At 38.6% G+C, this 27,985-nt stretch overlaps 1 pseudogene; it reads left to right on the forward strand.

Moving 5' to 3' along the window:
- Nucleotides 1-4,139: 4,139 nt before the first annotated feature.
- LOC782006 (histone chaperone ASF1B-like) lies at nt 4,140-4,739 on the forward strand (annotated as a pseudogene).
- Nucleotides 4,740-27,985: the final 23,246 nt, after the last annotated feature.

Here is a 27,985-nt window from a genome sequence, read left to right on the forward strand (position 1 = left end):
CCTTCGACTGTGTGGATCACAATACACTGTGGAAAATTCTGAAAGAGATGGGAATGCCAGACCACCTGATCTGCCTCTTGAGAAACCTCTATGCAGGTCAGGAAGCAACAGTTAGAACTGGATGGGACAACAGACTGGTTCCAAATAGGAAAAGGAGTACATCAAGGCTGTATACTGTCACCTTGCTTGTTTAACTTTTATGCAGAGTACATCATGAGAAATGCTGGACTGGAAAAAACACAAGCTGGAATCAAGATTGCTGGGAAAAATATCAATAACCTCAGATATGCAGATGACACCACCCTTATGGCAGAAAGTGAAGAGGAACTAAAAAGCCTCTTGATGAAAGTGAAAGAAGAAAGTGAAAAAGTTGGCTTAAAGCTCAACATTCAGAAAACGAAGATCATGGCATCCAGTCCCATCACTTCATGTGAAATAGACGGGGAAACAGTGTTAGACTTTATTTTTCTGGGCTCCAAAATCACTGCAGATTGTGACTGCAGCCATGAAATGCAAAGATGCTTACTCCTTGGAAGGAAAGTTATGACCAACCTAGATAGCATATTCAAAAGCAGAGACATTACTTTGCCAACAAAGATTCGTCTAGTCAAGGCTATGGTTTTTCCTGTGGTCATGTATGGATGTGAGAGTTGGACTGTGAAGAAGGCTGAGTGCCGAAGAATTGATGATTTTGAACTGTGGTGTTTTAGAAGACTCTTGAGAGTCCCTTGGACTGCAAGGAGATCCAACCAGTCCATTCTAAAGGAGATCAGCCCTGGGATTTCTTTGGAAGTAATGACGCCAAAGCTGAAATTCCAGTCCTTTGGCCACCTCATGCGAAGAGTTGACTCATTGGAAAAGACTCTGATGACAGGAGAGATTGGGGGCAAGAGGCAAAGGGGATGACAGAGGATTAGATAGCTGAATGGCATCACTGACTCAATGGACGTGAGTCTCAGTGAACTCCGGGAGTTGGTGATGGACAGGGAGGCCTGGAGTGCTGCAATTCATGGGGTCGCAAAGAGCAGGACATGACTGAGCGACTGATCTCATCTAATCTGAATGTCTATGTCCCCAGGGTAAGCTGCAGTCACTTCCTGCCTCTCCAGGAGAATCTTCAGCATCAGCAGGTTGGTCTGACCTAAGCATCTATCAAATTATGGCTTCTTCCCTGCTCTAGAGCCAGAGCATATGAGATTTTGTAGGTGTCACTCAAAAGTGACATCACTATTTCCTCTCACACTCTGGAAGTCCTCAAACTAAGCCCCAGTGGCCTTTGCAATCAAAAGCTCCAGGGATTCATCTTTCTGTTACAGTATTCCCATGCTGTAACCCACATGGGTCTTGGACCTCTCGCTCCTTTGGGTCAACCTCTGTAGTATGATTGTTCTTCTCTTTGTGTGCAGTCCACTTGAAGGTATTGGACTTGATCATATTGCAACTCTGTCCCCCCTACCCATCTTATTGTGATTTATTTTTTAATAGCTTTAGTTGTGAAAGATCTTTTCTAGTAGGTCTGGTCTTTCTTCATTGATGGTTGTTTTCCAAATAATTGTGAATTTGATATGCTTATAGGAGAGAGGAGCTTTCTACTATTCCATCTTGCCAACTATTAATTGAATTTCATATTTAAGAATTAATAATCACAGAGTTAATAATTTCAGCATTAAATTTAAACCAGCCCTCTTTTGGAAGCAATATATCCAACAAATTACAACATAAAAATAATGATTCCTATTTCTCTCACTGCATTCCCACTATGGAAATGTATTCAGACTCAAGAAACAGAGCAATTTATGTAGTTGAATTTACAGGGAGAAGGTGCAACAATGCCTAAAGCCATAATTTGTAACAGCATACTGAAAAATATTCATCAACCACAGATGGAGCTCAAATTATCTGCAGTACAGAACTGGGAATACCTGTAAGTTAGAGGTAATTCAGAAGGTAATAAAGGCAGTTGACAGATTCTTCACCAAATGTTCCTTCTGGAGACCTGTCTACTACCTTCAAAAGGAAAATCATCCTATTGCTAGATTTGGCATGTTGCTTCAGAGACAGCCTTCTGGTGTATTTGCTTGTACTGATAGTAATTTAAAAGTGACCACACATTTTCCAAAGCAATATAGGTTTGCTTACAATGCTATTTATTATCCAATATAGATTTTCCTTTTTTCTCTAAATGCTAAAAGAGAATAAAAGTCCATGGATAAAAAATGTGTTCACTTTTTGTTGGTTTACATTGAAGAATTTTTTGTTTGGAAAATATGCTAAAACTCATTTACAGATTTAAACTGAAAGAGTAATATAAGCCTAATAAATCACTTTTAAAGTATAATTATTATATATCAATGAAAAATTAATTTAAAAATAATAAGTTCTTGTCTACTAACCAAAGCTCTAGCCAGGAGATACTGGTAAAAATGATAAAGAGGTAATTATATTTATTCTACTTTTTCATAACCATAACAGTATTATGGGTTATGTATTCATCTCAAATCTTTAGAAAACTTATGGTGAATTTCAAGCAGATTAACATTTATATATATATTTATATATATTAATATATAAATGAATATGCAGTTGACTCTAAAATAACTTAGGTTTGAACTGCATGAGTCCACTGATACGTGATTTTTCAAAATCATAAATGCTACAGTACCACACAATCTGTAGTGGTTTGTATACATGTATGTGGTACCACAGATGCAGAGGAATTGCATATATGAAGGGCTGACTATAAGTTATACACACAGATTTTCAACTGTGAGGAGGGTCAGTTCCTCTAACCTCTACATGACTCTTGAACAAGAGTCAACCATATTAAATGAACCAATTAATAAATACATGAAATACAGATAGATGGTCTCAAAGAATGAGAACAAAAGATAAGTGAAAAACAAGAGATTACATATCCTTAAGACTATCTTAAAAAAAAAATAGATCTCTAAGTGTGATCACTGGAACAATAGTGTAAGTACCAATTGGAAAACTGCTAGGAATGCAAATTCTTGGGATCCTCATCAAACCTGCTGAATCTAGAACTCCAAGTTTGTGAATCTATAAACTGTGTTTTAACATGTGTTCAGGGGTTTGTGGTGCATGGTAAAGCTTAAGAAGCATTTTCCTAAGATCACCATCTGTGGATCCTAATATTCCTTATATGAAGTAGAATTCCTGATTCCTCATGAAAATCCTGTCTTTGCAGAAACTTTAAATCTCCATTTTCCTCTATCACGTCTTTGTGCCTTTCTGACATCAGTCATCATGCTTGTATCCAACTCATTAACAGCTGAATATCCCTAATAAATTACCTACAGACATGAAGCTTGATCTCACTTTATACCCACAGCCACACTAAGGTCAAGTGGGCTTTTAGTGCTGCTTCAAGATCTTATATCATAACCCAGACAATTCACTCTTCTATTCGCCTAGACCATCCCATGCCTTCTCTTCATTCCACTCCAGATCTCTTCTCTTAATCTCATTCAAATTGGATAATCATGCTTCCTATTTATGGGGAAAACAGAAAATATCAGAATAGTATTTGCACTTGAGAGACCATAATTTTTAACAACTTGCATCCTGCTCATTTACTCTGCTGTCTCTACTGTTCCAGTGAAAGTTCTAGGTGTGCCTCTATTAAGGAAGGAGTCACATCTCTTAGCTCATCAAGGACAGAAGAACTAAAAAAAAAGGCAACCCTTTCTTGCATCATTTTATTTTCCTCTTTACAGAGCATTTTATAAGCATATAAACACCTTTTTTTTTCCCCATTAAACAAATCCTCTCTTCACCCATAAGATTTGTTACTACTTCCTCAAATCTTTATTGTCATCTTTTCTCTCTTTGTTTTCTGCTCCAGTCACATTATCTCTTTCATCGTTCCTCAAGTACTCCAGGGATGTGCCTGTGTGCTAAGCCACTTCACTTGTGCCTGACTCTTTGCAACTCTATGGACCATAGCGTGCCAGTCTCCTCTGTCCATGGGATTCTCCAGGTCAGAATACTGGAGTGGAACTTCAGATTGCAGTCAGAGAAGGCAGGAGCTGATTTGGACAAAGCTTCTCCGCTGACCTGACAAGACCCAGCTGCTGGCTCGGCCCCAGCTCTGGCCTCAGCTGTGACCCTACGAGGCGATGGCTAAGGTGTCAGTATTGAACATGGCGGTGCTGGAAAATCTGAGCCTTTTCCACAGCCCTTTCTGGTTGAGACATCAGCTTCGAGTGCAATGAGGCCCTGGCAGACTACCTGGAGTGGAAGAACGTTTATATTGGCTCAGCTGAGAGTGAATTTGATCAAATCCTAGACTCTGCTGGTTGGCCCTGTCCTGGCAGGGAGACACATGTTCATCTTTCAGGCAGATTCCCCCAACCCATCCCTCATCCTCGAGTCTGATAGCCTGGGAGTGACCATGGTCCTCATCACCTGCAGCTACCACAGACAGGAGTTCATCCGAGTCAGCTACAGCGTCGACAGTGGGTACCTTAGCAGCTAGCTGTGCGAGAACCCACCCCTGAAGTCACACTTCTCTCAGCTCCAGTGGAACATCTTGGCCTCAGATCCCCTGGTGAACTGCTTCCACATCAACTGGGACAACAACACAGACAGGTTGGAAGCCATAGAGAACCAGGACCCTGCCCTGGGCTGCTGTCTCCCCCTCAGCTGCACAGGTACCCTTGGGTCTCCCTGGCTGCGTAATGGGCCTCCTCCCTCAGAATTCCATGGACTTCATCTAGCTGTTGGACTCCAGGCCCTACCTGGGCCCAGCTTGAACCACAGCCAGTCTCCTGGCACATCTGGAGGGGACAGCCGGGCCTCCTGGAGAGTCTCTGGGAGGCCATGTGGAGGACTTTGGGGCCATGAGCTATCCAGACCAGTCAAAACTTGGCCCCCAGGAAGGAAGGGGCTTCTGGTCTCTTCTAGCCCTGGCCCAGAGGATCATCTCCCCTCTACTGCCCAGCCATGAAAGAAGCAAGTACTCAGTTCTTAATTCTTTCTGTCTTGTGTCCTTTCTGTCTTCCACACACACTATAAACCCCATCTGTGGGCCATTGTGCCACCGTCATCCAAGGAGTGCCATTAACCCCCAACTCTTCTAACAGACCACCCAGGCCTGCCTTAAGGCTTTCTTGGTTAATACATGGCAAGGCATTGACCCTGTTGGGCCAAAGTTTCTGACATTCACTTCCCTTCCCAACCATCTGAGCAGATCCACCCAGCTTTCTGGAGTCCCAGGCCAAGAGTCTTGGTAGAAGATGGACTCAGACACAATTTCTCATCCTTTTGCTGGGTGATTTTTAGGTCTTTTCAATTCAGTAGCCCTCTGGAAAACCCTTTTCCCATGAAGGTGGTCTGCAGGATGCTGAGAAAAGATGGTTGACTCTCCTTTGGGTCACAACCACCTCCCAACTGGATCTGGCGTTCCCTGGAGGCTGCCCCTTGGAAACAATGGCACTTTGAAGGGGCCTGCTGTTATCAGTCTGTCTCAATATTGGTGTCAGGACCTCTCTGCTTCTGGCTGTGTTGATCTGAGCTCTGCCAAAACCTCCTGTACTCAGGTCACAGTGCAGACCAGGGAAACAGTAGGGACCCTGAAAACCTTCCTCCCCTGCCATGCTCCCCACCCACATGCCCATCCCCTCACTGCTATGTGGATGCTGTTGTGATTGTAGTTTGTATATTAAAGTGTTTTTATATTAAGTGTTTGAAAGTGAAAGTGAGTTGCTCAGTAGTGTCCAACTATTTGAGACCCCATGGATTGTAGCCTACCCGGCTCCTCAGTCCATGGGATTTTCCAGTCAAAAATACTGGAGTGGGTTGCCATTTCCTTCTTCAATAAAATGTTCGGTTGGTCTAAAAATAAAAAGCACTTCAACTAAACTCTTTTCTGCTTTAAAAAAAAAAAAAAAAGAATACTGGAGTGGGTTACCATGCCCTCCTCCTAAGAATCTTTTCTCTGAGCAGTGTTCTTTGCCTGGAATTTTCTTTCCCCAAACATTTGCTTGGTTGACTCTCTCATCTCTTCAAGGAAGGCTTACTTTATCTGTTAGAACTACTAGAATAAACCTATTTAATAGTGTACCATCATTCGGAGTGCTAGTACTCCTGAATCTCTTATTTTTACAAATTTTCCTTGATTCTACAGCATGTAGCAGAAATAGATGCTTTTCTGGAACTCTCTACCTTTTTCCATGATCCAGTGGATGTTGGCAATTTGATCTCTGCTTCCTCTGCCTTTTCTAAAACTAGCTTGAACATCTGGAAGTTCATGGTTCACGTATTGCTGAAGCCTGGCTTGGAGAATTTTGAAAATTACTTTACTAGTGTGTGAGATGAGTGTAATTGTGCAGTAGTTTGAACATTCTTTGGCATTACCTTTCTTTGGAATTGGAATGAAAACTGACCTGTTTTAGTCCTGTGGCCACTACTGAGTTTTCCAAATTTGCTGGCATATTGAGTGCAGAACTTTCACAGCATCATATTTTAGAATTTAAAATAGCTGAACTGGAATTCCATTGCCTCCATTAGCTTTGTTCATAGTGATGCTTCCTAAGGCCTACCTGACTTCACATTCCAGGATATCTGGCTCCAGGTGAGTGGGAGTGATCACACCTTCGTGATTATCTAGGTTGTGAAAATCTTTTTTGTATGATTCTTCTGTATATTCTTGGCATCTCTTCTTAATATCTTCTGCTTCTGTTAGGTCCATACCATTTCTGTCCCTTATTGAGCCCATTTTGCATGAAATGTTCCCTTGGTATCATTAATTTTCTTGAAGAGATATCTAGTCTTTCCCATTCTACTGTTTTCCTCTATTTCTTTCCATTGATTGCTGAGGAAGGCTTTCTTATCTCTCCTTGCTATTTTTTGGAACTCTGCATTCAAATAGGTGTGTATCTTTCCTTTTCTCCTTTACTTTTTGCTTCTCTTCTTTTCACAGCTATTTGTAAGGCTTCCTCAGACAGCCATTTTGCTTTTTTGCATTTCTTTTACTTGAGAATGATCTTGCTCCCTGTCTCCTATAGAAGTCACAAACCTCCATCCATAGTTCATGAGGCACTCTGTCCATCAGATCTAGTCCCTTAATTATTTTTCTCTATTTAAATATATTTCCCCTAAATATGTTTCCAACATCTGCTGGATCATTGAAAAAGCAAGAGAGTTCCAGAAAAACATCTATTTCTGCTTTATTGACTATGCCAAAGCCTTCGACTGTGTGGATCACAATACACTGTGGAAAATTCTGAAAGAGATGGGAATACCAGACTACCTGACCTGCCTCTTGAGAAACCTGTATACAGGTCAGGAAACAACAGTTAGAATTGGACATGGAACAACAGACTGGTTCCAAATAGGAAAAGGAGTATGACAAGGCTGTATACTGTCACCCTGCTTATTTATCTTATATTCAGAGTACATCATTAGAAACGCTGGGCTGGAGGAAGCACAAGCTGGAATCAAGATTGCCGGGAAAAATATCAATAACCTCAGATATGCAGATGACACCACCCTTATGGCAGAAAGTGAAGAAGAACTAAAGAGCCTCTTGATGAAAGTGAAAGAAGAGAGTGAAAAAGTTGTCTTAAAGCTCAACATTCGGAAATCTAAAATCATGGCATCTGGCCCCATTACTTCATGGCAAATAGATGGGGAAACAGTGGAGACAGTGGCTGACTTTATTTTTCTGGGTTCCAAAATCACTGTGGATGGTGATTGAAGTCATGAAATTAAAAGATGCTTGCTCCTTGAAGGAAAGTTATGACCAACCTAGACAGCATATTAAAAAGCAGAGACATTACTTTATCAACAAAGGTCCATCTAGTCAAGGCTACGGTTTTTCCAGTGGTCATGTATGGATGTGAGAGTTGGACTATAAAGAAAGCTGAGCACCGAAGAATTGATGCTTTTGAACTGTGGTGTTGGAGAATACTCTTGAGAGTCCCTTGGACTGCAAGGAGATCCAACCAGTCCATCCTAAAGGAAATAAGTCCTGGGTGTTCATTGGAGGGGCTGATGTTGAAGCTGAAACTCTAATACTTTGGCCAACTGATAAGGAGAGCTGACTCATGTGAAAAGATCCTAATGCTGGGAAAGATTGAGGGCAGGAGGAGAAGAGGACAACAGAGGATGTGATGGTTGGAAGACATCACCGACACAATGGACATGGGTTTGGGTGAACTCTGGGAGTTGGTGATGGGCAGGGAGGCCTGGGGTGCTGTGGTTCATGGGGTCACAAAGAGTCGGACACCACCGAATAACTGAACTGAAGTGAACTGAACAGCATGTAGCATGTTCTAAAACTAAGCAACTTGCTGCTGCTGCTGCTAAGTCGCTTCAGTTGTGTCCGACTTTGTGTGACCCATAGACGGCAGCCCACCAGGCTCCCCCGTCCCTGGGATTCTCCAGGCAAGAACACTGGAGTGGATTGCCATTTGCTTCTCCAGTGCATGGAAGTGAAAAGTGAAAGTGAAGTCGCTCAGTTGTGTCTGACTCTCAGCGACCCCATGGACTGCAGCCTACCAGGCTCCTCCATCCATGGGATTTTCCAGGCAAGAGTACCGGAGTGGGGTGCCATTGCCTTCTCTGAAGAAACTTACTCATCTATTATTATATTAAAATATAAAATATAAGATCTGAGGTAGAAAAATCTGTTTTACTACTTAGCTATCTCATATCTTGAATAAGACTGAACTTTGCATGTTAAGTATTTGTTGAATAAATTCAGGTAAATAAATAAAATACACTAATATCAAGATTTTTTGTTTAATATTTAACATTAACATAAAATGGAGACCCTGGAGAACTTTGAATTGAAACATATATTTTATGAATGAGAATGTTATGTAAGGGGAAGTAATGGGGATTTACTGCTTTTACAATATGATATGGTGGTTCATCATCTCTTGGAAAATTTGCTCAAACCCAGATTTCAGTTCAATTCAGTGACTCAGTCATGTCTGACTCTTTGCAACCCCATGGACTGTAGCATGCCAGGCTTCCCTGTCCATCACCAACTCCCAGGGCTTACTCAAACTTTTGTCCACTGAGTTGGTAATGTCATCCAACCATCTCATCCTCTGTCATCCCCATCTCCTCCCACATTCAATCTTTCCAGCATCAGGGTTTTTTCCAAGAATTCAGTTCTTTGCACCAGGTGGCCAAAGTATTGGAGCTTCACCTTCAGCATCAGTCCTTCCAAAGAATATTCAGGACTGATTTCCCTTAGGATTGACTTGCTGAATCTCCTTGCAGTCCAAGGGACTCTCAAGAGTCTTCTCCAACACCACAGTTCAAAAGCATCAATTCTTTAGTGCTCAGCTTTCTTTATAGTCTAACTCTCACATCCATACATGACTATTGGAAAAACCATAGCCTTGACTAGACAGACCTTTGTTGGCAAAGTAATGTCTCTCCTTTTTAATATGCTTTCTAGGTTGGTCATAGCTTTTCTTCTAAGGAGAAAGCATCTTTGAATTTCATGGCTACAGTCACCATCTACAGTGATTTTGGAGCCCAAAAAATTAGAGTCTCTCACTGTTTCCATTGTTTCCCCATCAATTTGCCATGAGGTGATTTAACCGGATTCCATGGTCTTAGATTTCTGAATGTTGAGTTTTAAGCCAACATTTTCACTCTCCTCTTTCACTTTCATCAAGAGGCTCTTTAGTTCTTCTTAACTTTCTGCCATAAGGGTGGTATCACCTGCATATCTGAGGTCGTTGATATTTCTCCTAGCAATCTTGATTCCAGCTTGTACTTCATTCAGTTCAGCATTTCTCACAATGTACTCTGCATGTAAGTTAAATAAGTAGAGTGACAATATACAGCATTGACATGCTTCTTTCCCAATTGGTACCAGTCTGTTGTTCCATGTCTAGTTCTGTTTCTTCCTCACATGCATACAGATTTATGGTCACTGGGTCAATGTATTGTACTTTATTTTTATTGGACTGTTTTCATTTTGCTTATGGGTGCATATGTATATGTGTATATTTTACTATTTTAATTACTATTTGCCTAATTTTGTAACAGCCATTTGTCTGGGATTCATCTTTAGTTTCTCATTTTTGGTTGTTTTAATCTTACTTACTGCCATAATAAACCATTTGTGGAACCTTCATTCCTGACCAGAGATAAAGCCCTGAGCCTTTGAAGTGGAAGAACTGACCCCAAGATCCTAAACTACCAGAGAACTTACCCAAGGGAGTATCAAACAGTAAGAACACACACAAAGGAAACCACTTGAATACAAGACCTGGTATCACCCAACCACCAGTAGCAACCTGTGCAGGATGCCTCATCTACACAACAAACAAACAAAAATACAAACCCAATCATCAGCAGACAGGATTACCACCTCATTCAGCCTTGCTCATCAGAGGAAAAAATAAACAAACAAACACAAAAGCTCAGCACAAATCTCACCCAATACAAAGCTTACACAAACCACTGGACCAAACTTAGGAGGGTAGAAACCAAAAGGAAGAAAGAATTCAATATTGAAGCCTGGGAAAAGGAGACCTAAAACACAATAAGTTAAAAAAAAAAAAAAAAAAAAAAAACCTGAAAAGACAGTTAAATACTACATGAATGAAGCAACACACTAGAAACACAGAAGTCCAAATAAATGAAGAAGAAATAGGCAAACTACCTGAAAAAGAATTCAGAATAATGATAGCAAATATGATCAAAAGCCTTGAAAAAAGAATAGAGAAAATGCAAGAATCAATTAACATGGACCTAGAAGAATGAAAGAATAAACATACAGAGACAAACAACACAATTACTGAAATTAAAAATAACCTAGAAGGAATCAATAGCAGAATATCTGAAGCAGAAGAATGAATCAGTGAACTGGAAGATAAAAAGGTGGAAATAACTTCTGAAGAGCAGAATAAAGGAAAAAGAATGAAAAGAACAGAGAATAGTCTCATAGACCTCTCAGATAATATCAAATGCACCAATACTTTAATTACAGGACTCCAGGAAGAAGAAGAGAAAAAGAAAGGGTATGAGAAAAATTTTGAAGAGATTATGGTTGAAAATTTCCCCAAAATGGAAAATGAACTAGTTAATCAAGTCTAAATCCCATACAGGATAAACCCAAAGATAAACATGACAAGACACATACTAATCAAACTAACAAAGACTAAATACTAAGAAAGAATATTAAAAGCAGCAAGGGAGAAGCAACAAGTAACATACAAGGGAAACCCCATATGTTTAACAGCTGAACTTTCAGCAGAAGCTCTTCAGGCCAGAAGGGAATGGCAAAATATATTTAAAGGGGAAAATCTACAACCAAAATTACTGTACCCAGCAAGAATCTCATTCAAAATTAATGGGGAAATAAAAAGATTTCAGAGAAGCAAAAGTTAAGACAATTCAGTACTACTAAACCAGCTTTACAACAAATGTTAAAGGGACTTATATAGTCAAGAAATACAAGTGAAGAAAAAGATCTACAAAATCAACCCCAAACAATTAAGAAAATGGCAATAGGAACATATACATCAATAATTAATTTAAATGTAAATGAATTAAATGTTCCAACCAAAAAACACAGACCAACTGAATGAATACAAAAACAAGACCCATATATATAGTGTCTACAAGAAACTCACTACAGACCTAAAGACACATGTAGAATGAAAGTGAAAGGATGGAAAATTTTATTCCATGCAACTCGGAAGCAAAAGAAAGCTGGAGTAGCAATTCTTATATCAGACAAAACAGACATTTAAATGAAGAAGATTACAAGAGATACGGAAGGATGCTACATAATGATCAAGGGATCAATCCAAGAATAAGACATAACAATAGTAAATATCTATGCACCCAACATAGGAGCACCTAAATACACGACAAACACTAACAGATGTAAAAGGAGAAATTGACAGTAACACAATAATAGTAGGAGTCTTTAACACCCCACCCACACCAAAAGACAGATCATCAAAACAGAAAATTAATAAAGAAACACAAGTCTTAAATGATACATTGGATGAGATGGATCTCACTGATATCTTCAGGACATTCCATCCAAATGCAGAAGAATACACCTTCTTCTCAAGTGCACATGGAATAGTCTCCAGGATTACATCTTGGATCACAAATCAAACTTCAATAAATTTAAGAAAACTGAAATCATATCAAGCATCTTCTCTGACCACAAGATATCAATTACAAGGGAAAAAAAAAACTGTAAAAAAAAACCCACAAACAGATGGAAATTAAACAATATGTTTTTAAATATATTTAAATGACCAACAATATGTTTCTAAATAATCAACAGGATACTGAAGAAATAAAAAGGGAAATCAAAAAATTTCTAGAAACAAATGACAATGAAAACACAAGTCAAAACCTATGGTATGCAGCAAAAGCAGTTCTAAGAGGGAAGTTTATAGCAATACAATCCTACCTCAAGAAACAAGAAAAACATTGAATAGACAACCTAGATCAGATCAGATCAGTCGCTCAGTCGTGTCTGACTCTTTGCGACCCCATGAATCGCAGCATGCCAGGCCTCCCTGTCCGTCACCAACTCCCAGAGTTCACTGAGACTCACGTCCATCGAGTCAATGATGCCATCCAGCCATCTCATCCTCTGTCGTTCCCTTCTTCTCCTGCTCCCAATCCCTCCCAGCATCAGTCTTTTCCAATGAGTCAACTCTTCGCATCAGGTGGCCAAAGGACTGGAGTTTCAGCTTTAGTATCATTCCTTCCAAAGAAATCCCAGGGCTGATCTCCTTCAGAATGGACTGGTTGGATCTCCTTGCAGTCCAAGGGACTCTCAAGAGTCTTCTCCAACACCACAGTTCAAAAGCATCAATTCTTTGGCGCTCAGCCTTCTTCACAGTCCAACTCTCACATCCATACATGACCATAGGAAAAACCATAGCCTTGACTAGACGAACTTTTGTTGGCAAAGTAATGTCTCTGCTTTTGAATATGCTATCTAGGTTGGTCATAACTTTCCTTCCAAGGAGTAAGTGCCTTTTAATTTCATGGCTGCAGTCACCATCTGCAGTGATTTTGGAGCCCAGAAAAATAAAGTCTGACATTGTTTCCACTGTTTCCCCATCTATTTCCGATGAAGTGATGGGACTGGATGCCATGACCTTCATTTTCTGAATGTTGAGCTTTAAGACAACTTTTTCACTCTCCACTTTCACTTTCATCAAGAGGCTTTTTAGTTCCTCTTCACTTTCTGCCATATGGGTGGTGTCATCTGCATATCTGAGGTTATTGATATTTCTCCCGGCAATCTTGATTCCATCTTGTGTTTCTTCCAGTCCAGCGTTTCTCATGATGTACTCTGCATATAAGTTAAATAAACAGGGTGACAATATACAGCCTTGATGTACTCCTTTTCCTATTTGGAACCAGTCTGTTGTTCCATATCCAGTTCTAACTGTTGCTTCCTGAACTGCATACAAATTTCTCAAGAGGCAGATCAGGTGGTCTGGCATTCCCATCTCTTTCAGAATTGTCCACAGTTTATTGTGATCCACACAGTCAAAGACTTTGGGATAGTCAATAAAGCAGAAGCAGATGTTTTTCTGGAACTCTCTTGCTTGGGAAAGGAGGAACAAAGGCAACAACAACAAAAATTAGTAGAAGGGAAGAAATCATAAAGATCAGAGCAGAAATAAGTGAAAAGAAATGAAAGCAACAATAGTAAAGATTAATAAAACTAAAAGCTGGTTCTTTGAGAGGATAAAGAAAACTAACAAAACTTTAGCCTGATTCATCAAGAAAAAAAGAGAGGTGAATCAAATCAACAAAACTAGAAATGAAAAAGGAGAAGTTACAACAGACAATGCAGAAATACAAAGAATTATAAGAGACTATTATGAACAACCATATGGCAATAAAATGGATAACCTGGGAAAAATGGGCAGATTCCTAGAAAAATTTAATCTTCCAAGACTGAACCATGAAGATTGAAATTGAAGCTGTGATCAAAAATCTTCCCAAAAACAAAAGCCCAGGACAAAATGACTTCATAGGAGAATTCTATCAAACATTTAGAGACGAGTTAATGCCTATCCTTCTAAAACTCTTTCAAAAAATTGCAGAGGAAGGAACACTTCCAAACTCTTTCTACAAGGCCACCATCACCCTGATACCAAAAACAGAAAAAGACAATACAGAAAAAGAAAACAACAGGCCAATATCACTGATGAACACAGATGCAAAAATCCTCAACAAAATTTTAACAAACAGAATTCAGCAACACATCAAAAAGCTCATACACCATGATCAAGTTGTGCTTATTCCAGGGATGCAAGGATTCTTCAATATACACAAATCAATCAATGTGATACACCATATTAAAAAATTACAATATAAAAACCATGTGACAATCTCAATAGATGAATAAAAAGTCTTTGACAACATTCAGCACTCATTTATGATTAAAACTCTTCAAAAAGTGGGCATAGAATGAACCTACCTCAACATAGTAAAGGCCATATATGGTAAGCCTACAGCTAACATTATTCTCATTGGTGAAAAACTGAAAGCATTCCCTCTAAGATCAGGAACAAGACAAGGGTGTTCACTTTCACCACTATTATTCAACATAATTCTGGAAGTCCTAATACAGCAATCATAGAAGTAAAAGAAATAAAAGGAATACAGATCAGAAAAGAAGTAAAGCTCACACTGTTTGCAAATGACATGATACTATACATAGAAAACCCTAAAATTTCTACCAGAAAATTACTAGACCTAATCAGTGAATTTAGCAAAGTTGCAGAATACAAAATCAATACAAAGAAATCACTTGCATTTCTAAAACTAACAGTGAAAAATCAGAAAGAGAAATTACGGAATCAATCCCATTCATCATTGCAACAAAAAGAATAAAATGTCTAAAAATAAACTTATCTAAGGAGACAAAAGAACTGCATACAGAAAGTTATGACACTGATCAAAGAAATCAAGGCTGACATAAAGAGATGGAGAGATATTCCATGTTTCTGGGTAGAAATAATCAATATTGTGAAAATGACTATACTACCAAACACAATCTACAGAATCAGTGTGATCCCTAGCATAAAACCAATGGCATTTTTCACAGAACTAGAATAAAAAAAATTCACAATTCATATGGAAATACAAAAGACCCCAAATAGCCAAAGCAGTCTTGAGAAAGAAGAATGGAGCTGGAGGAATCAACCTTCCTGACTTCAAATTATACAACAAAGCTACAGTCATCAAGACATTATGGTACTGGCACAAAAACAGGAAAAAAAAAAAAAAAAGACCAATGGAACAAGATAGAGAGCCCAGAGATAAACCCATACACCTATGGATACCTTCATTTTGACAAAGGAGGCAAGACTATACAATGAGGCAAAGACAGCCTCTTCAATAAATGGTGCTGGGAAAACTGGACAGGTACATATAAAAGAATGAAATTAGAACACTTCCTAGCACCATACACAAAGATAAACTCAAAATGGATTAAAGACCTAAATGTAAGATAAGAAACTATAAAATCCTTAGAGGAAAACACAGGTAAAACACAGGTAAAACACTTGATGACATAAGTCAAAGCAAGATCCTCTATGACCCACCTTCTCAGTCAGTTCAGTTCAGTTCAGTCACTCAGTCATGTCCAACTCTTTGCGACCCCATGAATCACAGCACGCCAGGCCTCCCTGTCCATCACCAACGCCCAGAGTTTACCCAAATTCATGTCCATCGAGTTGGTGATGCCATCCTGCCATCTCATCCTCTGTCGTCCCCTTCTCCTTCTGCCCCCAATCCCTTCCAGCATCAGGGTCTTTTGCAATGAGTCAACTCTTTGCATGAGGTGGCCAATGTATTGGAGCTTCACCTTCAGCATCAGTCCTTCCGATGAATACCCAGGCCTGATCTCCTTTAGGATGGACTGGTTGAATCTCTTTGCAGTCCAAGGGACTCTCAAGAGTCTTCTCCAACACCACAGTTCAAAAGCATCAATTCTTCAGTGCTCAGCTTTCTTCACAGTCCAACTCTCTCATCCATACATGAGTACTGGAAAAACCATAGCCTTGATTAGATGGACCTTTGTTGGCAAAGTAATGTCTCTACTTTTGAATATGCTATCTAGGTTGGTCATAACTTTCCTTCCAAGGAGTAAGCGTCTTTTAATTTCATGGCTGCAATCACCATCTGCGGTGATTTTGGTGCCCCCCAAAATAAAGTCTGACAGTTCCCAATGTTTCCCCATCTATTTCCCATGAAATGATGGGACCAGATGCCATGATCTTCATTTTCTGAATGTTGAGCTTTAAGCCAACTTTTTCACTCTCCTCTTTCACTTTCATCAAGAGGCTTTTTAGTTCCTCTTCATTTTCTGCCATAAGGGTGGTGTCATCTGCATATCTGAGGTTATTGATATTTCTCCCGGCAATCTTGATTCCAGCTTGTGCTTCTTCCAGCCCAGCGTTTCTCATTATGTAGTCTGCATACAAGTTAAATAAGCAGGGTGACAATATACAGCCTTGACGTACTCCTTTTCCTATTTGGAACCATTCTGTTGTTCCATGTCCATTTCTAACTGGAAACATAGGCAAAACACTGGATGACGTAAGTCAAAGTAAGATCCTCTATGACCCACCTCCTAGAGTAATGGAAATAAAAACGAAAGTAAACAAGTGGGACCTGATTAAACTTAAAAGCTTTTGCACAGCAAAGAAGACTCTAAGCAAGGTGAAAAGGCAACCCTCAGTATGGGAGAAAATAATAGCAAAGGAAACAACTGACAAAGGATTAATTTCCAAAATATACAAGCAGCTCACACAATTCCAAACCAAAAAATGAACAATCAAATCAAAAAGGGGGAAAAAGACGTAAACAGACATTTTTCCAAAGAAGGCATACAGACGGCTAACAAACACATGAAAAGATGCTCAACACCGCTCATTATTAGAGAAATATAATTCAAAACTACAATGAGATATCACTTCGTAGCAGTCAGAATGGCCATCATCAAAAAGTCTACAAACAATACATGCTGAGAGGTTGTGGAGAAAAGGGAATGCTCTTGCACTGTTGGAGGGAATGCAAATTGATACAACCACTATGGAAGACAGTATGGAGAGTCCTTAAAAACTAGGAATAAAACTACCACATGACCCAGAAATCACACTCCTAGGCATATAACCTGAGGAAACCAACATTGAAAGAGACACATGTATCCCTTTTGTCACTGCAGCACTGTTTATGATAGCTAGAACATGGAAGCAACCTAGATGTCCATCAATAGATGAATGGATAAAGAAGTTGTGGTATACACACTATGGAATATACATATTCCATAGTGTGTATACATATACACATAGTGGTGTATACACTATGTATTTGTTCCATATACTCTATGGAATATTACTCAGCCATAAAAAGGAACACATTTGAGTCAGTTCTAATGAGGTGGATGAACCTAGAGCCTATTATACAGAGTGAAGTAAATTAGTAAGAGAAAGATATATATTGTATTCTGACACATATATACAGAATCTAGAAAGATGGTACTGAAGAATTTATTTACAGGGCAGCAATGAAGAAACAGACATAGAGAATAAACTTATGAACATGGGAAGAGGGGAGGGGAGACTGAGATGTATGGAGAGAGTAACATGGAATCTTACATTACCATATATAAAATAGACAGGCAATGGGAATTTGCTGTATGTCCCAGGAAACTCAAACAGGGGTTCTGTATCAACTAGAGAACTGGGATGGGGAAGGGGATGGGAGGGAGGTTCAAAAGGGAGGGGATAGATGTATCCCTATGGCTGACTCATGTTGAGGTTTGACAGAAAAACAACAAAATTCTGTAAAGCAATTATCCTTCAATTAAAAAATAAATAAATTTTTTAAAAAAGAATACTGGAGTGGGTTGCCATGCTCTCCTCCAAAGGATCTTTCCAACCCAGGGATCAAACCCAGGTACCCCACATTGCAAGAAGATTCTTTACTGTCTGAGTCACCAGAGAAGCCCCAAAATACTGGAGTGGGTAGCCTATCCCTTCTCCTGGGGATCTTCCCAACCCCAGGAATTGAACTGGAGTCTTGCACATTGCAGGCTGATTCTTTATCAGTTGAGCTACACATAGTAGTATATACTACTATCTGTAGCTATATGTGTGTGTGTGTGTGTGTGTGTATATATATATATATATATATATATATATATATATATGTGAAGAGTTGACTCATTGGAAAAGACTCTGATGCTGGGCGGGATTGGGAGCAAGAGGATAAGGGGATGACAGAGGATGAGATGGCTGGATGGCATCACTGACTCGATGGACCTGAGTCTGAGTGAACTCCGGGAGTTGGTGATGGACAGGGAGGCCTTGCGTGCTGCGATTCATGGGGTCTCAAAGAGTCGGACACGACTGAGCAACTGATCTGATCTGATGTGTAGCATAGTATATATATATATATATATGTTTATCCTCATTTTTTAATCCATCCCACCTCCCGAGTCCATATTTCAATCACACAACCTAAAAACTCTGTTTCTCCCAGTTTCTAAAGCTAATACAGTGAATCCAGAATATCTGCCAACAAATATGACTTGATCCAACAATATTTTATTTTGCATCATTCACTCCTAGAAACATTGATATAAATGGGAAAATTTTTATACTCTTTAGATTCTCCTTCTAGGATTAAATCTATAAATTACAAACTGGGGCCTTCAGTTATGTCCTAATTTATTTCTAGGAGCAAAGAGTGGTGACGGGTGTAGTCCTTAGGAAAGTCAGCAATTCCCTTGATGGCAGTTATTTTTTTAGGAAAGGGGCAGGAGGAAAGCCTGTTTCTACATGTAGATGAGGTTTAGCAGAATTAGGAAGTCAAAATGCTTACTTAATAAGATTTCACACATGCACCTACATCCCATTTTTTAGTGCCCCACTCCTATCTAATCAATGCCTTAACTTTAACATAGCAGTATTTCTGAGGTTGTAAATTCAATTTGCAGTGCAATTTAACTACCCATAACATTAGACTGTGACTTTGGCTTTTATAATCTCTGTGTCTACAAAGGACAAGAATTTATTGTAAAGTCATCACATATTTTTCTGATTACTTTCCCAGACCTCTAGTTGTGAATTTAAAGCCCTGAACTAATAATGCTTCTTTTTCCTATAAGTACTGATGTGCAACTAGAAACAATCAATGAATTACATTACACTGCTTATTTCCACTAAAACATTTCCAGTGGTAACTATTTTATCACCTTAAGTCTTAATTCCTACAGACATTTTATGACAAGAGTTTAAGTATGATAATGTAAGTGAATGTTTTGCCATAACTTTCCGAGGGCTAGCAGCCCACTTCACCATGCCAACAAGGTTATTAATGCCATTGGAACTAATCATATCAGAGAAATATTCCAGAGAATAATTCTTGAATATTTTTTTCTTGGAACTACTTGCAGGAGTAGTGATTGATCAAGGAAGCGAATATAATATAAATGATAAAAGGTTAAGCTATATTGTTGTAACTAGCCTTTCCATATTTGTAGGAGCATGTGACACATTTGTGTGGTAGGCTCTTTCCTCTCTACATAAGAGTGAGTATAAGAAGTCAGTAAAATGCTGGACATGAAGTGGAAGAGAGCAAGGACACATGATGACTCATGAGGACAAGCTACATCAATGAGTTTAAGTGTCAGCCTTGATGAAAGAAGTTATCATCTTGTTATTGCTCTTTATGCACCATGCCTGGGCCAAACTAGAATCTATGAAAGAGGAAATTTGGACAGTGCTGAGGACTTATGGGCTTGGGTGCAGCCCCCACAGCAGAAGAGTGATGCAGTAGGTAAGTGGCAATGTACCTGAGACACAGTTGTGATAGACCCCTTTTACCAGTCTCGACACTACAATGGCTACTGCTTCACTTCCACCTTCTAAATCCTGCACGATTCCTTTTGTTGTCAACTGTCATTCAGATTCATATAGGAATGTGATTTCTGGCAAAACTAATTCCAATTTAACCAAGCTGATAGAACACAAATATTCCACAAGCCATATCAGACATCATTGTAACTATATGCTTAAGGCCTACTGCTTATACGTCAGACATCTTCAAAGGCAAAATCTTGTGTATTAGCACATCTTTCTCACATAGTCTAATGAATAAAACACAGAAGACCCTGAATGTATAAGTATTATACAAAAATATACATACATAAATTTAAAAAGTGACTAGAACTTGAGTAGCCAGTGAAAAGGAGATATGATTTTAAAGTGAATAATTTGAGATGAGTAAAGAGTAAAAATGATAAAATACAAAGTGTTTTTAAGAATCAGTGAACATGTAAATTCAGCCATGGATAAAGTTAATATAGAGAATAAAAGAGATGATGTTTGAAATATAGTTTAAAAAGCAAATTGTGAATGATTTTCAATGGCAAACCTTGGAATGTTAACTGAACATAAGTCAGAGTTCAATGGATTTTCAACATCTTTCAAAGACAGTTTGATTTAAACATTTTTGTACTCATGAATAAATATGTCTTCTCAATCAAAAGACATTAGTAGTTCCATTTTCCAATGTTAATTAAGCCTGGGAGATTTGTTTTAATATATCTCCTAAGTGGCAACATGATTTTTAAAACTGTGTATGCTCTGGGCTTTTGGTTTTGTTCATACACTCATAAAAGATGTTAAGTTTTTTTCATTCTTTTTTCTAGTCCTCACTGGAGAGATTATAATTTAGAGTACTAGATATTAATTTATAAGCTATTTTCTGTCTAGCAGATCTTACATATTTGTATCCAATGCTTTAAAACTCTGTATATTTTAGTTAGGACTTCCATGGTGGCTCAGAGGTAAAGAATCTTCTTGCAATGCAGGAGACATGGGTTTGATCCCTGGGTCAGGAAATTCCCCTGGAGAAAGAAATGGCAACACACTCTAGTATTCTTGCCTGGGTAATCCCATGGACAGAGGAGTCTGGTGGGCTACAGTCCATGGGGTCGCAAAAGAATCAGATTTAGCAAATAAACAACAACATACTTCAGTTAGCATAGTAATACACCAACAAATAAAGATATATGTAGCTTTTTATAATTTTTACAAGCTCTCAAAATCAGTTGCCCAGTATTCTTATTTTATACTGCTTTTTAAGGCAATTCTCAATCTCAACTGTTAGTGTGGAGTCATTCTCCAATGGAAATCACCACTAACTCTCCAAACTAATCTCAACAAGGGCTATCTTTGTCACTAAGCTCTGAGGTAAGGAGGTTTTCCTTGATCATCTAGAAATTTCTAAAACCAGTTTGAACTTTTAAAAATGCTTTTGTGAAAGCACAGAAGCCCTTTGTGCCTGTCATTAGCCTATTTATCCGAAGATCCATTTTGTTCTTTTCTCTTGCAAGCTACATTTCAAAGTCTTCCTTGCTCACTGGATTCCTGATAGATTTGGTCAATGGATGGGTATATCTCCTATCTCTCTGCCTCTGGCAATGGGTGACTTCCTCTGATGTTGGTGCCACTGGCCTGGTCTGCTCTCTTGATACTGCCCCCTGCAAGGTAGCACTGCTTTGGTTCAAGCTCAATTAAGAATTCTGTGGTTTCTCATTTCTTCACAGATATCTTTTCCCAGATGAATGATAGCATTGCCTATAGTTAATCTCTCAGTTGTACAACACTATAATTCTAATCCTCAGCTTCTCCATCTACCTAATTTTCTAGGTTAAGCTAATTCCTTGAAGTAAATTCCCTAGGCTTGAAATATCTTGAGTAGTCTCCATTTTTCTAAATAGGCCTTCACTGATAACACTCTTATATGACAATAATTAAAATAAAACATATATATATATATATATATATTTTTTTTTTTTTAGCTGAGAACTGCTCCTCTATCTTTCACAGTTAAGCTCTACATCTTCTGCAAACCATGGAAAAAACAACTTAATAGGAAGGTACATGACTTTAGTCCAAATTCAGATGTATAAATAAACATTTTCTAATGAGTATCATAATTTTCAAAGGCATAGCTTGTGTCATTAAACAGAGTGATTGTTGCTGTTGTTTGTTGTTTAGTCTCAAGTTGTACTTGACTCTTTTGCAGCTCCATGGACTGTAGCCCACCTTGCTTTTCTGTTCATGGGATTTTCCAGGCAAGAATACTGGAGTGGACTGCCATTTCCTCTCCAGGAGATCTTCCCAGTCCAAGGGTTGAACCTGCATCTCCTGCATTGGCAGGTAGATTCTTTACCTCTGGGCCATGAGGGAATCCCAAACTGAATATTCATCCTTGTCTTAAATATCAGTTATTGGATTACTTCATACAGCTCCCCACAATGGACAGACATTTTCTTTATATGAGTATAATTGAGGGCTCACTAAAGTGTTTTCTGTTTCAGATTCATCTCTAGAAGAAAATTAGTCCTAAAGGAAAATCTCACTTCAATCTAAAAAGGAAAAAGCTTATGAGAATTTTCATCATTACAGCTTTTGTCTTGCCCTTTAAAATAAAATAATAAAAATATACTGTCAGATACATAATTTTTGTCAAAGACAAAGGATAACATTTAGGTATAAACTCAAATACAATCATATAGATAGGCAGACAGATGTATCTAAGCATTCACTCCGTTTATTACAATAGCTTCAAAAAGATTCAGAAAATAAACTAATAACAACTATAAAAGTAACCTTCCTTTATGCTCTTTGGCCCTGCATAAATTCTGCATTCTCTATGTGTATTTAGAACTTGGGGTTTACTTGAAGGATGTTCCACCATATCATAAATCAGTAAACCAGGAAAAATAAAGCTTGTTCCATCATGAGGAATTATTGAAACAGTGCATAACCTAAATTTCTTTCTTGTGTTTTTTAAGTACGAAAATTTGCAAATGTTTCACTCTGTTGGAAAGAAACTTTGACTTTTTGTAGTAGTTAATGGAGCTGTTTTTCTTTTAATACCACTCTGCTAAGTGTATATTGGGAATAACACGCCTGGAGACTTTCTTCCAATTATCTTCATGCTCCTTTTGTTGTACAGTCTTCATGCTGCTTCCACAGGCTGCTCTGTCTTTTCACACACTGCTTGTTCCCACAGAGACTGGTCTCATCATCTTTCAGTCCACTCAGTTGACTCACCCACTTGAAAATTATGCTGCATCACATATGCAGTTTTAAAATAAGTTAGCTCCAAAAAGTGTAAAACATAAAATCACAAATGATTTTTTCATTATTTTGCAGGATAGAGAGAGAGAGGAAGAAAATAATAATCTTCCTTATAAAACTCCTATTTCAAAGACATAGCCAAGTCTTGGTAATTCCTTCACCAACAGGCTAATATATTAACTTGGTTAATATATAAGGTACTATTTATAAGTACTAAAACCGAAGAATTGATGCTTTTGAACTGTGGTGTTGGAGAAGACTCTTGAGAGTCCCTTGGACTGCAAGGAAATCCAACCACTCCATCCTAAAGGAGATCAGTCCTGGGTGTTCATTGGAAGGACTGATGCTGAAGCTGAAACTCCAATACTTTGGCCACCTCATGCGAAGAGCTGACTCATTGGAAAAGACCCTGATTCTGGGAGGGATTGGGGGCAGGAGGAGAAGGGGACGACCAAGGATGAGATGGCTTGATGGCATCACCGACTCGATGGCCATGAGTTTGAGTGAACTCTGGGAGTTGGTGATGGACAGGCAGGCCTGGCGTGCTGTGATTCTTGGGGTTGCAAAGAGTTGGACATGACTGAGCCACTGAACTGAACTGAACTGAAAACCATATAGCTAAGAATTTAATGAATCTTATGTTCTAGTTGTAAGAGACAGAAATAAACAAGGTATGGAGCAGAGTTATTCCAGAATATAATAATCACTGTAGAAAATGTTGGAAGATTTGATTCAGAATAACTGAAGGTGTGATGAGAAGAGGGCAACTTAAGACACGCAGACTCTGGAGAGGTCACATTCACACTGAGGCAAATAATGAGAAAGGACCAGCCATTCAAAAGTCTGAGCAATACAGACTTGACAGAGAAAAAAAAACTTAGAGTGTGACAGAAACAGTGTAAATGTCAGGGTGGCGAACACACAGGAATGACAGGAAAACGTACAACAAACAACTTTGAAAGTAGGCTGAAAAGCAGGCCCCACAGCTCTCAGACTGGTATAAAGAGATGTTTTTCCTGAAGTGTTATGGGAAGCCACTGACAGTCTTTGAGCATGGCCGGGTTATAATTCAGTTTAAGCGGAAAGTGGGAGACAAATTCAGAAGTTCTTAATTGCAGAATTCTAGGTAAGATATCCGGAGATGGTTCTGCAGTGGTAACAATTAAGATGAGAAAAATAGATGAATTTAAATGTCATTTCTGGTGTAAAATGTATAGGTCTTGCTCATGGATTAGAAGGGGGTTATGAAACATCTGTGAGAAGTAAATGATTGGCAAATTACAGATTTAATATCATTATTAGCTCTATTCTTGCTCTGTCTCTCATGTGTTTAATATTTTCATGTGCTCTTTCTCAATATCAGTATAAAATAGTCTCTTCCCATTAATCACTAAAGTATACAACTCTAAGTATATTTATCCATTTGATTGTTATTCATTTCCTGTATATTAGGTCATTTTCTTTTATATTATATAGAAATTGCTATGAGGCAAATCCAATGTGAGCAATGAACAAGGTAGTAAAAATAAATCTTACTTCAGTAAATATGAAGTAATTATCTTAGAGATCTGCCTGTTATGGAATTTTACAGAACATCCTTAAATTCAAAATTTCATATTCTTCAGCATCATATGTCTTAAGGATGACAAGTGTAGAAAATAATGATTAAGAATTTGACAAGACAAAATTATGGAGTAAGAAACTTTCAAACTCTAAAAATAATTTGATAGAAATATAAAATAAATGGAGTCTGTAAAATGACTTCTAATGTAACTAGATCTTAGGAGTTGAGGAACATTTAATTATAAATAACTGAATAAAGAAGAAAATAAACCAGTTCAAGGAAAGGTGTGAGCAATGAAGTAGTGAACATGTGCAATAAAAAATGCACTTGCACTCAGGCAAGCCAGGATGAATTTTGCACATAGGTCAGTGAACCTGGTGGATTAGCATATGCCAAAATTCATAACTAATGCGATGAATAATTTAAAATGAAAAAGGTCACTATTTATAATGCTAAGTAAGGTAAACCCTAGAGGTCAAAGGTTGAAGAAAAAATTATTCTGAAACTGTCATTATTTTAGAAACTACAGCATTGTTTAAAATAGATATTTTACCAAATATATCTCTTTACTTATTTCTCCTTTTACACATGTTTTTATTCTCAGAGATATTAAGTTATATCATTAGGGTCTTCTGCATTCAAGTTACCTTCTTCAGTGTTTCACAAACTGCTTGACTCATAAGCAATGTCCACAGTAATATGTAGAATCTCCACACTTTCTTTACCTTATTTTGTTATTTAATCACTTGAGAGGTATATAAGACTACATTTTTCTACCCTGCATCTAGCTTTGGTTAACAAAAGATAAAAGCAATTTTATTTCAGCATCCACAGATTATTTCTACATTTTCTTCACTTTTCTCTCTGTGATTAGAAAATAAAATTGCTTTGGCAATTTTGCTTTTAAAGGATGCTCACAGATTCGGCATAAGAAAATTTGATACAATTTAATGAAAAGGGAGAAAGATACTCATGTTGCAACTAGACAGAATAATGATGATGTAGTTCTCTCGTTCATTAATGCATTTTGATCATAGTGTAATATGAATATCTAAACATTTCCCATGGTTTGAGAGGCAAAGTAATTTTATAAAGACTAAAACAGAACATGTCATGTGTTTATCACTTCATCTGTAATAACATACAATGGAATGAAAAAAATGGTCTGAAGAGCTGGCAACAATGTTTTTTTTAGAAGAGATTAAAAAATGGTAAAAAAAAAAAAAAAGAAAGAAAGAAGTGAACACAAAAAATCTTAATAAGCCTTTCTAACATGAGTCATGAAAGTTTAATTCCTTGAGTTGCAGGATCAAAGGAGAAAAAATAAGGCAACAATTCTAAAAAAAATTAACACAACTTTCTCACTTCTTTATATCATATACTAACACATATATATGGGATCTAGAAAGATGGGACTAATGAAATTATTTCTGGCATGCTGGGCTGGAAGAATCATAAGCTGGAATCAAGATTGCTGGGAGAAATAACAACGAACAACCTTGAAAGTAGGCTGAAAAGCAGGCCCCACAGCTCTCAGACTGGTATAAAGAGATGTTTTTCCTGAAGTGTTATGGGAAGCCAATGACAGCCTTTGAGCATGGCTGGGATATAATTCAGTTTAAGCAGAAGGTGGGAGACAAATTCAGAAGTTCTTAATTGCAGAATTCTAGGTAAGATATGCTTACTCCTTGGAAGGAAAGTTATGACCAACCTAGACAGCATATTCAAAAGCAGAGACATTACTTTGCCAACAAAGGTCTGTCTAGTCAAGGCTATGGTTTTTCCTGTGGTCATGTATGGATGTGAGAGTTGGACTGTCAAGAAAGCTGAGCACCGAAAATTGATGCTTTTGAACTGTGGTGTTGGAGAAGACTCTTGAGAGTCCCTTGGACTGCAAGGAGATCCAACCAGTCCATTCTAAAGAAGATCAGTCCTGGGTGTTCATTGGAAGGACTGATGCTGAGGCTGAAACTCCAGGACTTTGGCCACCTCATGAGAAGAGTTGACTCATTGGAAAAGACCCTGATGCTGGAAAGGATTTGGGGCAGGAGGAGTAGGGAATGACAGAGGATGAGATGGCAGGATGGCATCACCGACTCGATGGACATGAGTTTGAGTGAACTCCAGGAGGTGGCGATGGACAGGGAGGCCTGGCGTGCTGCAGTTAATGGGGTCGCAAAGAGTCAGACACAACTGAGCGACTGAACTGAACTGAACTGAATGGAGACAGACATTAAGAATGGACTTATGTGTTACAAGGGGGAGTGGGAAGGAAAGAGAGGGTGGGATGAATGGAGAGAGTAACATGGAAACTTACATTCAGTTCAGTTCAGTTCAGTCACTCAGTCGTGTCCTACCCTTTGCAACCCCATGAATTGCAGCACTCCAGGCCTCCCTGTCCATCACCAGCTCCCGGAGTTCACTCAAACTCACGTCCATCGAGCCAGTTACGCCATCCAGCCATCCCATCCTCTGTCGTCCCCTTCTTCTCCTGCCCCCAATCCCTCCCAGCACCAGAGTCTTTTCCAATGAGTCAACTCTTTGCATGAGGTGGCCAAAGTATTGGAGTTTCAGCTTTAGCATCAGTCCTCCCAAAGAACACCCAGACTGATCTCCTTCAGAATGGACTGGTTGGATCTCCTTGCAGTCCAAGGGACTCTCAAGAGTCTTCTCCAACACCACAGTTCAGAAGCATCAATTCTTCTGTGTTCAGCCTTCTTTATGGTCCAGCTCTTACATCCATACATGACTACTGGAAAAAAAACATAACTTTGACATATGAACCTTGTTGGCAAAGAAATGTCTCTGTTTTTTAATATGCTGTCTAGATTTGTCACAGATTTTCTTCCAAGGAGCAACCATCTTTTAACTTCATGGCTGCAGTCACCATCTGCAGTGATTTTGGAGCCCAAGAAAATAAATTCTCTCACTATTTCCATTGTTTCCCCATCTATTTGCCATGAAATGATGGGATCAAATACATGGATCTTCATTTTTTGAATGCTGAGTTTTAAACCAGCTTTTCACTCTACTCTTTCACCTCCATCAAGAGGCTGTCTGGTTCTTCTTCACTTTCTGCCATAAAGCTGGTGTCATTTGCATATCTGAGGTTATTGATATTTCTCCTGGCAGTCTTGATTCCAGCTTGTGCTTCATTCAGCCCAGCATTTCTCATGATGTACTCTGCATAGAAGTTAAATAAGCAGAGTGACAATATACAGCCTTGACGTACTCCTTTCATAGTTTTGAATCAGTCCGTATTTTGAAC

This window comes from Bos taurus, chromosome 17 (genome assembly GCF_002263795.3).
Source record: "Bos taurus isolate L1 Dominette 01449 registration number 42190680 breed Hereford chromosome 17, ARS-UCD2.0, whole genome shotgun sequence".
NCBI classification, from domain to species: Eukaryota; Metazoa; Chordata; class Mammalia; order Artiodactyla; family Bovidae; genus Bos; species Bos taurus.